This window comes from Coregonus lavaretus, assembly GCF_964263955.1.
Source record: "Coregonus lavaretus genome assembly, chromosome: 19".
NCBI lineage: Eukaryota > Metazoa > Chordata > Actinopteri > Salmoniformes > Salmonidae > Coregonus > Coregonus lavaretus.
Window position 1 is genome coordinate 5,941,143 of NC_140006.1, and position 17,055 is coordinate 5,958,197.

Genomic DNA, 17,055 nt, shown 5'->3' on the forward strand with positions numbered 1-17,055 from the left:
CACATTGTAGGATTTTTTATGAATTTATTTGCAAATTATGGTGGAAAATAAGTATTTGGTCAATAACAAAAGTTTCTCAATACTTTTTTATATACCCTTTGTTGGCAATGACACAGGTCAAACGTTTTCTGTAAGTCTTCACAAGGTTTTCACACACTGTTGCTGGTATTTTGGCCCATTCCTCCATGCAGATCTCCTCTAGAGCAGTGATGTTTTGGGGCTGTCGCTGGGCAACACGGACTTTCAACTCCCTCCAAATATTTTCTATGGGGTTGAGATCTGGAGACTGGCTAGGCCACTCCAGGACCTTGAAATGCTTCTTACGAAGCCACTCCTTCGTTGCCCGGGCGGTGTGTTTGGGATTATTGTCATGCTGAAAGACCCAGCCACGTTTCATCTTCAATGCCCTTGCTGATGGAAGGAGGTTTTCACTCAAAATCTCACGATACATGGCCCCATTCATTCTTTCCTTTACACGGATCAGTCATCCTGGTCCCTTTGCAGAGAAACAGCCCCAAAGCATGATGTTTCCACCCCCATGCTTCACAGTAGGTATGGTGTTCTTTGGATGCAACTCAGCATTCTTTGTCCTCCAAACACGACGAGTTGAGTTTTTACCAAAAAGTAATATTTTGGTTTCATCTGACCATTTGACATTCTCCCAATCCTCTTCTGGATCATCCAAATATACTCTAGCAAACTTCAGACGGGCCTGGACATGTACTGGCTTAAGCAGGGGGACACGTCTGGCACTGAAAGATTTGAGTCCCTGGCGGCGTAGTGTGTTACTGATGGTAGGCTTTGTTACTTTGGTCCCAGCTCTCTGCAGGTCATTCACTAGGTCCCCCCGTGTGGTTCTGGGATTTTTGTTCACCGTTCCTGTGATCATTTTGACCCCACAGGGTGAGATCTTGCGTGGAGCCCCAGATCGAGGGAGATTATCAGTGGTCTTGTATGTCTTCCATTTCCTAATAATTGCTCCCACGGTTGATTTCTTCAAACCAAGCTGCTTACCTATTGCAGATTCAGTCTTCCCAGCCTGGTGCAGGTCTACAATGTTGTTTCTGGTGTCCTTTGACAGCTCTTTGGTCTTGGCCATAGTGGAGTTTGGAGTGTGACTGTTTGAGGTTGTGGACAGGTGTCTTTTATACTGATAACAAGTTCAAACAGGTGCCATTAATACAGGTAACGAGTGGAGGACAGAGGAACCTCTTAAAGAAGAAGTTACAGGTCTGTGAGAGCCAGAAATCTTGCTTGTTTGTAGGTGACCAAATACTTATTTTCCACCATAATTTGCAAATAAATTCATTAAAAATCCTACAATGTGATTTTCTGGAGAGAAAAAATCTCAATTTGTCTGTCATAGTTGACGTGTACCTATGATGAAAATTACAGGCCTCTCTCATCTTTTTAAGTGGGAGAACTTGCACAATTGGTGGCTGACTAAATACTTTCCCCCCCCCACTGTATATTACTTATTGTATCACTAAAAAATATGATTAGTTTACCAATAAAATGGTCTGATGGTGATGTGGATATACTCGGAATACATATCTCAAATGAAATAAATGATCTCACTCCAATAAATGTTATAGAAAGTTAGCAAAAATAGATTAGATCTTGCTATCATGGAAAGGTAAATACCTGTCTATTTGTGGAAAAATCACCCTGATTAACTCTTTAGTATTATCCAAGTTTACCTATTTGCTTATTGTCTTACCTACGCCTAGCAAACCGTTTTTTAAGTTATATGAGAAAAAAATATTAAATTTTATTTGGAACGGCAAGCCAGACAAAATTAAAGGGCCTATTTATATAATGAATTCGGAGGACAGAAATGATTAAATATTAAAGCATTAGACCTATCACTAAAAGCTTCAGTCATACAAAAGTTATACTTAAATCCGAAATGGTTCTCTAGCAAATTAGTAAGATTGTCTCACCCCATGTTCAAGAATGGCCCTTTTCCCTTTATTCAGATTACAACCTCTCACTTTCAGTTATTTGAAAAGGAAACCACCAACCAAATATCACTATTTCTAAAACAAGCCATAGAAAGTTGGTTTCAATTTCAATTTAATCCCCCAGAAACGACAGAACAAATAATGCAACAAATATTGTGGTTAAACTCAAATATAGAAATTCATAAAAAAACATGTTTTAAAAAGGTATAATCTTCGTAAATGATATCATAGGTAGGACTGGTGGAGTTACGTCGCACAAGCAGCTAACTAAAACATATGGAAATGTCTGCTCTACCCAAAATTACAACCAAATAATTGGAGTATTACCGCAAAAATGGAAGAGGAAAGTGGAAGGGGGGAAAAGTAAGGAACTTGTCTGTCGGCCCTGCATTAAAGAACATAATTGGTTAAAGAAAATTTGGATAAATAAAAAAGTATACCAGTTTCATTTAAGGACCAAAGGATTGAAAGCCGTCCCATATAGATTGCAAAATAGTTGGGAAGAGATTTCTGACAAACCGATTCCATGGCATAGTGTTTATGAACTGATACGCAAAACGACGCCGGATTCAAAATGTTGCATTTTTCAATTTAAATTATTATACTAAATTCTTGCTACCAATAGAATGTTATTTATATGGAGGACACAATCTTCCCAGCACTGCAGATTTTGCTGCGAAGAGACAGAATCATTAGATCATTTGTTTTGGTACTGTCCATTTGTAGCTTGTTTTTGGTCACAGGTCCAGGAATGGCAATATTTACCTGGAGCTAACCCTGCAGATAGCACTACTGGGTGATCTGAAAAGTCATAGTATATCGATCAATGATATAATAATACTTTTAACAAAAATGTTTATTTTCAATTTACAATCTGTAGAAACAATGAGAATAGAAGGGTTTAGAACTTTTGTGAAACATCACAGTACAGTTGAAAAATATAGGGCAAATAGAAGGGAGGTGTTGAATGGAGCTGATGGATGGGACTAACACAACTAATAACAACAAGATAACTATTGTAAAGCATACTGTATCCATAATAAGTACAGTGCCTTGCAAATATATTCATCCCCTTTGGCGTTTTTCCTATTTTGTTGCATTACAACCTGTAATTTAAATGGATTTTTATTTGGATTTCATGTAATGGACATACACAAAATAGTCCAAATTGGTGAAGTGACATGAAAAAAATAACTTGTTTAAATTTTTTTTTAAATAAACAACGAAGAAGTTGTGCGTGCATGTGTATTCACCCCCTTTGCTTTGAAGCCCCTAAATAAGATCTGGTGCAACCAATTACCTTCAGAAGTCACATAATTAGTTAAATAATGTCCACCTGTGTGCAATCTAAGTGTCACATGATCTCAGTTTATATACACCTGTTCTGAAAGGCCAAAGTTGTGGAGAAGTACAGATCAGGGTTGGGTTATAAAAAAAAAATGAAATTTGCATAAAGAAAAAAAATAAGCAAACACGTTTCATGTTCGCCAAAAGCCAAGTGCGAAACTCCCCAAACATATGGAAGAAGGTACTCTGGCCATCAAGGAAAACGCTATGTCTGGCCCTTTACTTTGTTGAAGCACCTTTGGCAGCAATTACAGCCTCGAGTCTTCTTGGGTATGACGCTACAATATGGCGCACCTGTATTTGGAGTTTTTCCATTCTTTTCTGCAAATCCTCTCAAGCTCTGTCAGGTTGGATGGGGAGCGTTACTGCACAGCTATTTTTAGGTCTCTCCAGATATTTTCGGAATCAAGTCCGGGCTCTGACTGGGCCACTCAAAAACATTCAGATACTTGTCCCGAAGCCACTCTTGCGTTGTCTTGGCTGTGTGCTTAGGGTCGTTGTCCTGTTGGAAGGTGAACCTTCGTCCCAGTCTGAGGTCCTGAGTGCTCTAGAGCAGGCTTTAATCAAGGATCTATCTGTACTTTGGTCCGTTCATCTTTGCCTCAACCCTGAATAGTCTCCCAGTCCCTGCCGCTGAAAAACATCCTCAGAGCATGATGATGCCACCACCATACTTCACCGTAGGGATGGTGCCAGGTTTCCCACAGACGTGATGCTTGGCATTCAGGCCAAAGAGTTCAATCTTGGTTTCATCAGACCAGAGAATCTTGTTTCGCATGGTCTGAGAGTCCTTTAGGTGCCTTTTGGCAAACTCCAAGCAGGCTGTCATATGCCTTTTACTGAGGAGTGGCTTCCGTCTGGCCACTCTACCATAAACAACTGTTTGGTGGAGCGCTGCAGAGACAGTTGTCCTTCTGGAAGGTTCTCCCATCTCCACAGAGGAACTCTTGAGCTCTGTCAGACTGACCACCGAGTTCTTGGTCACCTCCCTCACCAAGGCCCTTCTCCCCCGATTGCTCAGTTTGGCCGGGCAACCAGCTTTAAGAAGAGTCTTGGTGGTTCCAAACTTCTTCCATTTACGAATGATGGAGACCTCTGTGTTCTTGGGGACCTTCAATGCTGCAGAATTTTTTTGTACCCTTCCACAGATATGTGCCTCGACACAATCCTGTCTCTGAGCTCTACGGACAATTCCTTTCGACCTCATGGCTTGGTTTTTGCTCTGACATGCACTGTCAACTGTGGGACCTTACATTGACAGGTGTGTGCTATTCCAAATCATGTCTAATCAATTGAATTTACCACAGGTGGGCTCCAATCAAGTTGTAGAAACATCTCAAGGATGATCAATGGAAACAGGATGCACCTGAGCTCAATTTCGAGTCTCATAGCAAAGGGTCTAAATCCAATGGCATTTTTCCTATTTTGTTGCCTTACAACCTGGAATTAAAATGGATTCATGGGGGGTTTGTATCATTTAATTTACACAACATGCCTACCACTTTGAAGATGCAAAATATTTTTTAAGTGAAACAAACAACAAATAAGACAGAAAAACAGAACTTGAGCATGCAGAACTATTCACCCCTCCAAAGTCAATACTTTGTAGAGCCACCTTTTGCAACAATTACAGCTGCAAGTCTCTTGGGGTATGTCTCTATAAGCTTGGCACATCTAGCCACTGGGATTGTTGCCCATTCTTCGAGGCAAAACTGCTCCAGCTCCTTCAAGTTGGATGTGTTCCGCTGGTGTACAGCAATCTTTAAGTCATACCACAGATTCTCAATTGGATTGAGGGCTGGGCTTTGACTAGGCCATTCCAAGACATTTAAATTTCCCCTTAAACCACTTGAGTGTTGCTTTAGCAGTGTGCTTAGGGTCATTGTCCTGCTGGAAGGTGAACCTCCGTCCCAGTCCCAAATATCTGGAAGATTGAAACAGGTTTCCCTCGAAGTTCCCTGTATTTAGCGCCATCCATCATTCCTTCAATTCTGACCAGTTTCACAGTCCCTGCCAATGAAAAACATCCCCACAGCATGATGCTGCCACCACCATGCTTCACTGTGGGGATGGTGTTCTCGGGGTGATGAGAGGTGTTTGGTTTGCGCCAGACATAGCGTTTTCCTTGATGGCTAAAAAGCTCAATTTTAGTCTCATCTGACGAGTACCTTCTTCCATATGTTTGGGGAGTGTCCCACATGCCTTTTGGCGAACACCAAACGTGTTTGCTTATTTTTTTCTTTAAGCAATGGCTTTTTTCTGGCCACTCTTCCCTTAAGCCCAGCTCTGTGGAGTGTACGTCTTAAAGCTTTCCTATTGAAAGACTCCAATCTCCGCTGTGGAGCTTTGCAGCTCCTTCAGGGTTATCTTTGGTGTCTTTGTTGCCTCTCTGATTAATGGCCTCCTTGCCTGGTCCGTGAGTTTTAGTGGGCGGCCCTCTCTTGGCAGGTTTGTTGTGGTGCCATATTCTTTAAAATTTTTAATAATGGATGTAATGTTGCTCCGTGGGATGTTCATAGTTTCTTATTGTTTTATACACTTCTCCACAACTTTGTCCCTGAACTGTTTGGAGAGCTCATTGGTCTTCATGGTGCCGCTTGCTTGGTGGTGCCCCTTGCTTAGTGGTGTTGCAGACTCTGGGGCCTTTCAGAACAGATATATATAGACAGTTGAAGTCGGAAGTTTACACACACTTAGGTTGGAGTCATTAAAGCTCGTTTTTCAACCACTCCACAAATTTCTTATTAACAAACTAGTTTTGGCAAGTCGGTTAGGACATCTACTTTGTGCATGACACAAGTCATTTTTCCAAAAATTGTTTACAGACAGATTATTTCACTTATAATTCACTGTATCACAATTCCACTGGGTCAGAAGTGCCTTTTAAACAGTTTGGAAAATTCCAGAAAATGATTTCATGGCTTTAGAAGCTTCTGATAGGCTAATTGACATAATTTGAGTCAATTGGAGGTGTACCTGTGGATGTATTTCAAGGCCTACCTTCAAACTCAGTGCCTCTTTGCTTGACATCATGGGAAAATCAAAATAAATCAGCTAAGACCTCAGAAAACAAATTGTAGACCTCCACAAGTCTGGTTCATCCTTGAGAGCAATTTCCAAATGCAGGTACCACGTTCATCTGTAAAAACAATAGTACGCAAGTATAAACTCCATGGGTACACGCAGCCGTCATACCGCTCAGGAAGGAGACGCGTTCTGTCTCCTAGAGATGAACGTACTTTGGTGCGAAAAGTGAAAATCAATCCCAGAACAACAGCAAATGACCTTGTGAAGATGCTGGAGGAAACGGGTACAAAAGTATCTATCCACAGTAAAACGAGTCCTATATCGACAAAACCTGAAAGGCCACTCAGCAAGGAAGAAGCCACTGCTCCAAAACGGCCATAAAAAAGCCTGACTATGGTTTGCAACTGCACATGGGGACAAAGATCGTACTGCTTTGAGAAATGACCTCTGGTCTGATGAAACTAAAATAGAACTGTTTGGCCATAATGACCATCGTTATGTTTGGTGGAAAAAGGGGGATGCTTGCAAGCCGAAGAACACCATCCCAACCGTGAAGCACGGGGGTGGCAGCATCATGCTGTGGGGCTGCTTTGCTGCAGGAGGGACTGGTGCACTTCACAACATAGATGGCATCATGAGGAAGGAAAATTATGTGGATGTATTGAAGCAACATCTCAAGACATAAGTCAGGAAGTTAAAGCTTGGTCGCAAATGAGTCTTCCAAATGGACGATGACCCCAAGCATACTTCCAAAGTTGTGGCAAAATGGCTTAAAGACAACAAAGTCAAGGTATTGGAGTGGCCATCACAAAGCCCTGACCTCAATCCTATAGAACATTTGTGGGCAGAACTGAAAAAGCGTGTGCGAGCAAGGAAGCCTACAAACCTGACTCAGTTACACCAGCTCTGTCAGGAGGAATGTGCCAAAATTCACCCAACTTATTGTGGGAAGCTTGTGGAAGGCTACCCGAAATGTTTGACCCAAGTTAAACAATTTAAAGGCAATGCTACCAAATACTAATTGAGTGTGTGTAAACTTCTGACCCACTGGGAATGTGATGAAAGAAATACAAGCTGAAATAAATCATTCTCTCTACTATTATTCTGACATTTCACATTCTTAAAATAAAGTGGTGATCCTAACTGACATAAGACAGGGCATTTTTACTAGGATTAAATGTCAGGAATTGTGAAAAACTGAGTTTAAATGTATTTGGCTAAGGTGTATGTAAACTATCGACTTCAACTGTATGTACTGAGATCATGTGACACTTAGATTGCACACAGGTGGACTTTATTTAACTAATTATGTGACTTCTGAAGGTAATTGGTTGCACCAGATCTTATTTTGGGGCTTCATAGCAAAGGGGGTGAATACATATGCACGCACCACTTTTCTGTTATTCATTTTTTCTAATTTTTTGAATCAAGTTTTTATTTTTCATTCCACTTCACCAATTTGGACTATTTTGTTTACGTCCATTACATCCAAATAAAAATCTATTTAAATTACAGGTTGTAATGCAACAAAATAAAATAAAAACGGCAAGGGGAATGAATACTTTGGCAAGGCACTGTACTTATTTAAATAAGGTATTTTTATTTTATTAATTTTTCATACATTTGCAAAAATGTCTAAACCTGTTTTTCGCTTCGAAAAATCCAGTCCACTACAATCCGGTCAAGATCTCTGACGTCCTGGAGAGTGAAGTTGTGGTGATTGACCTCCTCAGACTGCCGTATGGTAATGTTTGGTCTGATCTTTGCTCTACATCTCAGTTATCCAAAATAACTGTCCAACACGTTTGAGTTCATTCAGAATATCCTGCTAAGTTTAGAAGATGGGAAAATGAAGCCAAGGCTACAGGCTCTGAAGAAGGATTTGATGATACATGTGTAGGCATTGATCACAAGCTGATTACATGTGGCTTAAGGTTGGAGTCTTATTTTTTTAGATGACATTGTGTTGAATTATGTAAGAAGTGTTATGCTGAGCTGCTAGAATTCAATACAGAAGATTGTCAGAGTATTTGGTTTGAAGTCGGAACAGAAAATCTTACAGGCCACCTACCACAAGTGCTTTACATGGACTTTCCCTGAACCATGCAGGTGGAATTTGCATAGAATTCTATTGTTGCGACTTTACTTTTTGTATGAAAACATACACTCCTAAGTCTTCACCTGTACACTTAAATTTATTATATGTTTTTTATTTACATAGCGTTTTGGTTTTATAGCTTTTTTTTAATAAGATGTTTAATCAGCTAAAGCTGACATCTTTTGAGAAACTAATGCCAGTACGGTAATGCCAGTACAGCATGTTTTAGACTTAGAGCAACCTGGACACACAACAGTGTATGTTCCAATACTTTAGATTCAAGGCTGTTTAATAACACTGATATTCTAAGCAATATCTCAGAACCAAATACTGAGCCAAGTCACCACACGTCCGCAAAGAGTTTAGCCTGAGAACAAAAGCCAGCCATGACTTTAAAGTACAAAATGCTGTGCAAAGTGATACTGTTGCGTCACTGCAGTATTTCCACCCCATCACAGGTTTTTAATCTTTTGGAAGGTATTGTCCCTGTTGAGCTGTCTCAATTTCAGTTTACTTCAAATAAAAAGCTGTTTTATAATCCCAAACTGACCTCAAAATTATTTGTTGACATTGTTGAATATTTTTTATTGTTTAGGAAAGGAACCCCAAAAAACACTTGCGCTTACCCCCTAATCATCATTACAGTAGCACCTCCACCAGGGTTGGGGTCAATTCCATTTCAATTCAGGAAGTAAACTGAAATTCCAGTTCTAATTTCATCTCATAGGAGGCAATGAGGAAAATCGGAATTGATATAGACATTTTTGTTTACTTGCTGATTTGAAACGGAATTGACCCCAACCATGTTGGAAGTGCTACTGTAAAGTGTTCTCTTTGAACCTTTGCAGTATGTAAGCTAATAATTGTAGGTCATGGTGTTTCTTAGATTTGCCATTTTCCTTAGCTTACTATTTCCTTGCTCAAATTCATTGAGATGACTTTTTCTAAGCATGTTGTCCACTGTTTGTAACACGCAGCACTTGAATAGGCCTAGCACTGACAAGTTGATTTTGGGGCTTACATATGGGGCAATGTCTCAGTGGAGGTCAGGGTCGGGTCAATTCCATTTTAAATTCAGTCAATTCAGGAAGTAAACTGAAATTCAAATATTTTCCTTAACGAGGGCAATGAGGACAATATTATAATTTCAGTTTACTTACCAAATCAACTGAATTGAAAATGACTGACCCAAACCTGACCTCCAGTGAGACATTGACCCCAATCTGTGCTCTTTAATTGTGAACCTTGCACTATGTTCTCTAACGTGAACCTATTACTGTATTCTCTTTAAATGTACTCTGATCAGGAGTCTTTTCTTCAGGAAATGTGTTAATTTTTTATTTATTTTTATTTTTTATTTTCTTCTTATTTGGGTAGATCAGCTTAATATTGCAGATAGATTGTAACTTCTATCAATGTAATTGTCTGCATCACTTCTAATCCCCCATGTTTTTTATATATATACTCCCCTTTATTACTTTTCAACCCCGCCATCCTTTCCCTACTTGGGGTAAATTTGTGAACAACAATGCCCAGGCCTCTACTTCCAGCCTATACTTACTATCTACACCTTATGGACACAGTCAATTTTACAATAATTATATATATATATATTTTTTTTTTTTTGCTCCTGAACTTCTACTCTCAACCTCTCCGATCATTTTCATGATGTCCATCCGGTTTGCTTCTATATGCCATATCTTTCTAACTGTGCTCTTTCCCAAAAGCTCCCAACATACAACCTATATACTTATTTTGGACACAGTATGCTTACATTATTAGTTATCTTGTTATTATTTGTTGTTATTTGTTATTAGTCCCATCCTTCAACTCCATTCAATACCAACCATCTATCTCTGTTATTGTTACTGCAACGATAAATCCATATTATTCCTGGTTTGAAAGCATTTATTTGTCCTTTTTTTTGTTTGTTTGTTCTATTAACATTGAAATTATTTTGTTTGAGTTGGTGCCCCAAAATAAACAATACACAATCAGTTGCCACAATGTTTTTGATTAGATGTACAACTACCTTTTTTAATTTAAGTTTTTAATTTGCGCATTAGTTGTCGCAACTTACAATAATTGAGTACAGGTTAATGGCTAGCAAGTAAAAATAACACAACAATATTAAGTAAATGCAACATGAAGTTTGTAGTAAAACTACTTGATAGGGGTGTGTTGCGTTTACTTAAACATAATGAGTTAAATCGATATACTGTACCAGTCAAAGGTTTGGACACACCTACTCATTCCAGGGTTTTTCTTTATTTTTACTATTTTCTACATTGTAGAGTAATAGTGAAGACATCAAAACTATGAAATAACACATATGGAATCATGTAGTAACCAAAAAAGTGTTCAACAAATCAAAATATATTTTATATTTGAGATTCTTCAAAATAGCCACCCTTTGCCTTGATGACAGCTTTGCACACTCTTGGCATTCTCTCAACCAGCTTCACCTGGAATGCTTTTCCAACAGTCTTGAAGGAGTTCCCACATATGCTGAGCACTTGTTGGCTGCTTTTCCTTCACTCTACGGTTCAACACATCCAAAACCATCTAAATTGGGTAGAGGTCGGGAGATTGTGGAGGCCAGGTCATCTGATGCAGCACTCCATCACTCTCCTTCTTGGTCAAATAGCCCTTACACAGCCTGGAGGTGTGTTGGGTCATTGTCCTGTTGAAAAACAAATGATTGTCCCACTAAGCCCAAACCAGATGGGATGGCGTTTTGCTGCAGAATGCTGTGGTAGCCATGGTGGTTAAGTGTGCCTTGAATTCAAAATAAATCACAGACAGTGTCACCAGCAAAGCACCCCACACCACCTCCTCCATGCTTCAGTGGGAACTACACATGCAGAGATCATTCGTTGACCTACGCTGCGTCTCACAGACACAGCAGTTGGAACCAAACATCTCCAATTTGGACTCCAGACCAAAGGACAGATTTCCACCGGTCTAATGTCCATTGCTCGTGTTTCTTGGCCCAAGCAAGTCTCCTCTTATTATTGGAGTCCTTTAGTAGTGGTTTCTGTAAAGCAATTCGACCATGAAGGCCTCAGTCTCTTCCAAACAGTTGATGTTGAGATGTGTCTGTTACCTATACTCTGTGAAGCACTTATTGGGCTGCAATTTCTGAGGCTGGTAACTAATGAACTTATCCTCTGCAGCAAAGGTAACTCTGGGTCTTCCTTTCCAGTGGCGGTCCTCATGAAAGCCAGTTTCATCATAGCGCTTGATGGTTTTTGAGACTGCACTTGAAGAAACGTTCAAAGTTCTTGACATTATCTGGATTGACTGACCTTCATGTCTTAAAGTAATGATGGACTGTCGTTTCTCTTTGATTATTTGAGCTGCTCTTGCCATAATATGGATTTGGTCTTTTACCAAATAGGGCTATCTTCTGGATCTTCTGTATAGGGTGGCTACTTTGAAGAATCTCAAATATAAAATATTTTGATTTGTTGAACACTTTTTTGGTTACTACATGATTCCATATGTGATATTTCATAGTTTTGATGTCTTCACTATTATTCTACAATGTAGAAAATAGTAAGAAATAAAGAAAAACCCTTGAATGAGTAGGTATTCTAAAACTGTTGACTGGTAATGTAAATCAGGGATTTCCTCATCGTCTGATTCATTTTACAAGTCAGAGAGAGTCAGCATGGCAAGATCGTCCTCCAGAAAGTAGTCCATCACAACTATTTACATGATTCTATATGTGTTATTTCATAGTTTTGATGTCTTCACTATTATTTTAAAATGTGAATAATAATACAAATAAAGAAAAACCCTGGATTGAGTAGGTGTCTTCACTTTTGACTGGTACTGCATATTTTAAGTTACTTTAGATCATAGTAATAAAGTTAATAATTCAATACTTTAAGTTATCTGTAATACAAATTGTATATTGATTAACAGAAATTAAGTACCGTATCAATCAATCAATACTTTTAAGTTTCATAACTCAAAAAAACCTAAGCAATCAGTTGCCACAAATTTATTGAGTTCTGCTAACTTATTCGGGTTAGAGTGCACAATCATTTTTGCTCATCTTTATCAAGGGTGTCAATAAATCAGACCCCACTGTATATTCATAGCTACACCAAGCATTCCTCCCTTGTTGTAGACAGAGAAATATAGCTCTTTGTAGATCGTTGGTCTTGTCTTGTCTCCTGTTTTCAAATGGATGTCATTACTCAGTGTGATTTCAGAAATATCCTGGATTTTAAATATTACATTTGATTGTGGTCCCCTACCGTAGCAGCCTGAGAGAATTCACAGAGAAACAGACACAGACCTAGTAATCAGAGCTGTGTGAGGTCAGCCTCCCCACCAATCCACGCCCTACCCCAGCCCTGTATTTCTATCTGTCTACCAATGCCCTGTAATTCAGGAACAGAGCAGCACACTAACCAGTGCTATCACGTTCAGAGTCACAAAACTAGGCTTTAAACTCAAACAAATTACAGGCAACAACAACAGACAACCCTAGCATTTGTGGTAGGTGTTTTTACTCTCTGTCCTAATTCTATGTTTGTTTGCTCTGCAAACAAGGTAATATTAGACTCTAGGGTTTATCACAAGGAGGCCTTTGTTACATAAACTATAACCAGGACTATTTCTGATGACTACCAATGTAACATTAAATATAGTTTTTTCCCCCTTTAAGATGGCTCTGCCCTGTTCTTCTAGCCCAGACAACTGCCTCTATTGCTATCCATACCAACCAGCCCGATGCAAAGTGACGTTTGATAGCCGTGTGTCTGGCTCTCTTGCCCCCCGTCAAAAAGAATCTGTCTTCTAGTGGTTAAAATTGAAGAATTTCATTAGTTGAAGACTCCTGCATGTTGATTTGTGTGTGCACGCGCCACGGCCTATGTGTAGTAAATCAAACCAAATCAAATGTTATTTGTTACCTGCGCCGAATACAACAGCTGCAGACTTTACTGTGAAATGCTTACTTAGGAGCCCTTTCCCAACAACGCAGAGTTAAAAAGTAAGAACAATTTGCTAAATAAAAAAAGAAATAGTAACAAATAAAAGAACAATAACGAGGCTATATACAAGGAGTACCGGTACCGAGTCAATGTGCAGGGGTACGAGGCAGTTGAGGTACAGTAATTGAGGTAATATGTACATGTAGGTAGGGGTAAAAGTGACTAGGCAATCAGGATAGATTATAAACAGAGTAGCAGCAGCATATGTGAAGAGTGTGAAAGTGTGTGTGTGTGGGTAGAGTCCAGCGAGTGTGCATAGAGTCAGTGCAAAAAAAAAGCAATCTTATGGCTTGGGGGTAGAAGCTGTTCAGGAGCCTTTTGGACACAAACTTGGCTCTCCGGGTACCGATTGCCGTGCGGTAACAGAGAGAACAGTCTATGTCTTTCACAATTTGTAGGTGTCTGATCAGAAGATGCGCTACCAGTTAGTCACGACACAGAGACTGTCTTTGTCTGGTAATGATCAGAGGATAAACAGAGACCAGCTTTAGTAGGCTGTCTGCCTGGGCCTATTGAGAGACAAGGCTCACAGGCTCACATATATACAGTACTTGTGCAGTATAGAGAGGACCTCTGAGTTGCGTGTAAAACATGATAAGATAAAAGCTTCCAGCGCCGATTAATATGATTACGGTAGTTAGAGAGCTGAGTGAGAACCAGCTGTAGTAGGGGACACTCTTCCTTCAACCTCAAACAAGTAAAGAAGTAATTTTGTGTGGAAGTCAATCATTTGTTTTACGTCAGAGGCAGACACATTGCATATGCTCAGAATTACAAAAATGAGCCCTTTACATAGCCCTTCTTCCCTTGTCTATAGGAGGGACGCACACTGTTTAAATGGCCCAAATGTCGATGTAGACATTCAGAAATGTAACTGATTTTGACTATCACTAATGTCATGATATGTTTAAAGAAGGTGAAATATTTTGTGTAGATGTTCCTAAAACAGTTTATAAGTATATATGAACATATTATAAAGTATGAAGAGGCTTATTTATTCACCATTTTTTATTTATTTTTATCATATCATCATATTTCTATATGTTGTATTATACTTTTATTGTGTACTAGATCATATGTGTTGAAAAGTGTTTTTTTCTCAGACATACAGTGGGGAAAAAAAGTATTTAGTCAGCCACCAATTGTGCAAGTTCTCCCACTTAAAAAGATGAGAGGCCTGTAATTTTCATCAGTACTTTTTTTCCCCACTGTAAATTAACAATTCCAGGGGAAAGCCAAAGGTCATTGCTTTCTAGGGGTGGGGAAACACTACTACATTACATTTACATTTTAGTCATTTTGCAGACGCTCTTATCCAGAGCGACTTACAGTTAGTGAGTGCATACATTTTTTAAATACTGGCCCCCCGTGGGAAAAGAACCCACAACCCTGGCGTTGCAAGCGCCATGCTCTACCAACTGAGCTACACAAAAGTGAGAGGGAGTGTTGAAAAGTGAGAGAAATTAATAATATATTGCCTTCCTGCTAGATTGATGACTAAAACCATAGCGAAACAGTGCAAAGCAGCTGTCAGCTCAACTGGCTAGTTAAGTTAACAATGTTATGAATACAAATCCCATATGCTGTCGACATCAGGATATGATTTGAGAGCACTAGTTATCTCCAAAAGTGGTTATAGCTTTGAGAGCATGCTGACAGTGAATTCAGAGCAATTCAGTGGCTAGCTACACTGCAGACATAATTTTACCAGGTTCTCGTGAAGCAATTGTAATGACAGTCCACCACAACATACCCAAGAGTTTCCTGATTAGCAAGGGGTACTCCGTGTTAAATTCCATTGTCTATTAGAAACACAGTTTGATATCATTGTGAGGGGATTTCGCCAGTGTTTGAGTGGGGAATTGGGCTTCCCGGGAAAATGTTGTCCGAGGTTGCAACAGTAACCAAGAGGGGCTTAGCAAAGGGTCATCTGTCTTTCTTTGTTTATTTTCTGACTTTTGCAGGGCTGAGTTTGCCGGTTTGTTCACCACTGAAAAACATTGCATGAGCACTGTATTTCTACAAATGTATTCACCCACTATGGTTAAATAAACAAGGGTCAGAGAGCTTAAATGACTAATCTCTACATTATTGTAGAGGAAATGGGGGCCTTGGGAAACATCTATTCTGCGCTTCCTATATTCCTACCAGCATGCAGTATCCCAAGGTTAGTAATGCATTGAGACATGTTCAAATCTAAAGGTACCGGTCACATAAAGAGTGAGAGGGAGGGTTGAAAAGTGAGCGAAAGAGGAGTGTGTTTGTGTGATCTAATTGAATTACAGTGACCCTGTGACAGCGCTGTAGTTGAGGTCATGTGCTGAATTAATTTGGTCCCGGACCCCCTCGCTTCTGCAGAACATCGCTCCACGCTACACACACCCCAGGGATCCAAAAGCCTAGCAACAGTGACACATCTCTCGGAAAGCGCTTCTCCAGCCCCAGACCTTTATCAAGCTGGACAGCAGGGCTCTCTCTCTCCTGGGAATTCTACAGTTTGGAGAGCGAGCGACTGAGTGCATTCAAAAATCAGCTGTTAAATGTTGCTAGCTGGAATCCACCAAGGAGACCAAATGTAAATGGACTGGAGCAGTTTATAGAAAGTTAAATTAAGCAGCAAATTGCACAGCATAAGCTGTAGCTTAGTGGGTAAGAGCGTTGTGCCAGTAACCGAAAGGTCGCTGGTTCTAATCCCCGAGCCGACTAGGTGAAAAATCTGTCGATGTGCCCTTAAGCAAGGCACTTAACCCTAATTGCTCCTGTAAGTCGCTCTGGATAAGAGCGTCTGCTAAATGACGTAAATGTAAATGTAAATTATCCTTAAGCAGCCAAACAAACAAGGAAGGAAGCTAGAGCGCAATTAATATTCAGTAATACAGTTTAACGTTGTACTGTATTAGTGTACTTCTGTTAAGAAGAAGCAGATTACTGAATAAATGATACGGTGAACTACAGTTTGTAGCCTATTTGGTCGAAGTCAATTGGTATAAAATCAAAAGAAACATTCAGCTTTGCCTTACAGTACAGTGACTGCATAGGCTACATGTATAGTATAGGTGACCCCAGCGGGAATGAAAGCCGTGACCCTGGTGGCCGAGGGTGGTCAAGTGGTCTAAGCTGCACATATACCGCTGCAGAATGGGTTAAAATCTGGCCTACTGCTATTCTTACCAACTAAGCCACACAAGTGTATTCTGCCATGACCTGTCTTAGAGTATAGTTTAAAAGCAGGATTTTATAGATATTGTATTGTAGGACTGTACTTACCGTCAGCCTGAGAGGAGAGCATCAGGCAGCTGAGTAGCAGCAGCAGTATCTCCGCCACTCTGGGCAGGAGAGGCACTGCAGGGTGAATGTTAGGCACCATGATGGTCCAGGTTGGCACAGGGCACTGCTCCTCCTTGCTCCCCCACTACGAACACACACACGCCTCTCCTTTCACACAATCAAACACAGACACCTAGGAGGAGAGAAGAGGGAGACGAGACGTTAGTATTTTCATTCAAAAACAGAAATGATTTGCATAGAGTTTGAGTATTTTTATTTAAACGCTTCATTTGCATACATTTGACGGTATGAATCTACGTACAAGAGTTAAATGGGTTTCTTA

General features: G+C 39.9%; 1 pseudogene across 1 annotated transcript in view; it reads right to left on the reverse strand.

Annotated features, from left to right (window-relative positions):
• LOC311146919 (receptor-type tyrosine-protein phosphatase F-like) overlaps positions 1–16,812 on the reverse strand; it is a 144,991-nt pseudogene extending 128,179 nt beyond the window's left edge. Inside the window, exon 1 of the transcript in view lies at positions 16,713–16,812. The product of the transcript in view is annotated as a receptor-type tyrosine-protein phosphatase F-like (transcript). The remainder of the gene's footprint in view (positions 1–16,712) is intronic.
• Positions 16,813–17,055: the final 243 nt, after the last annotated feature.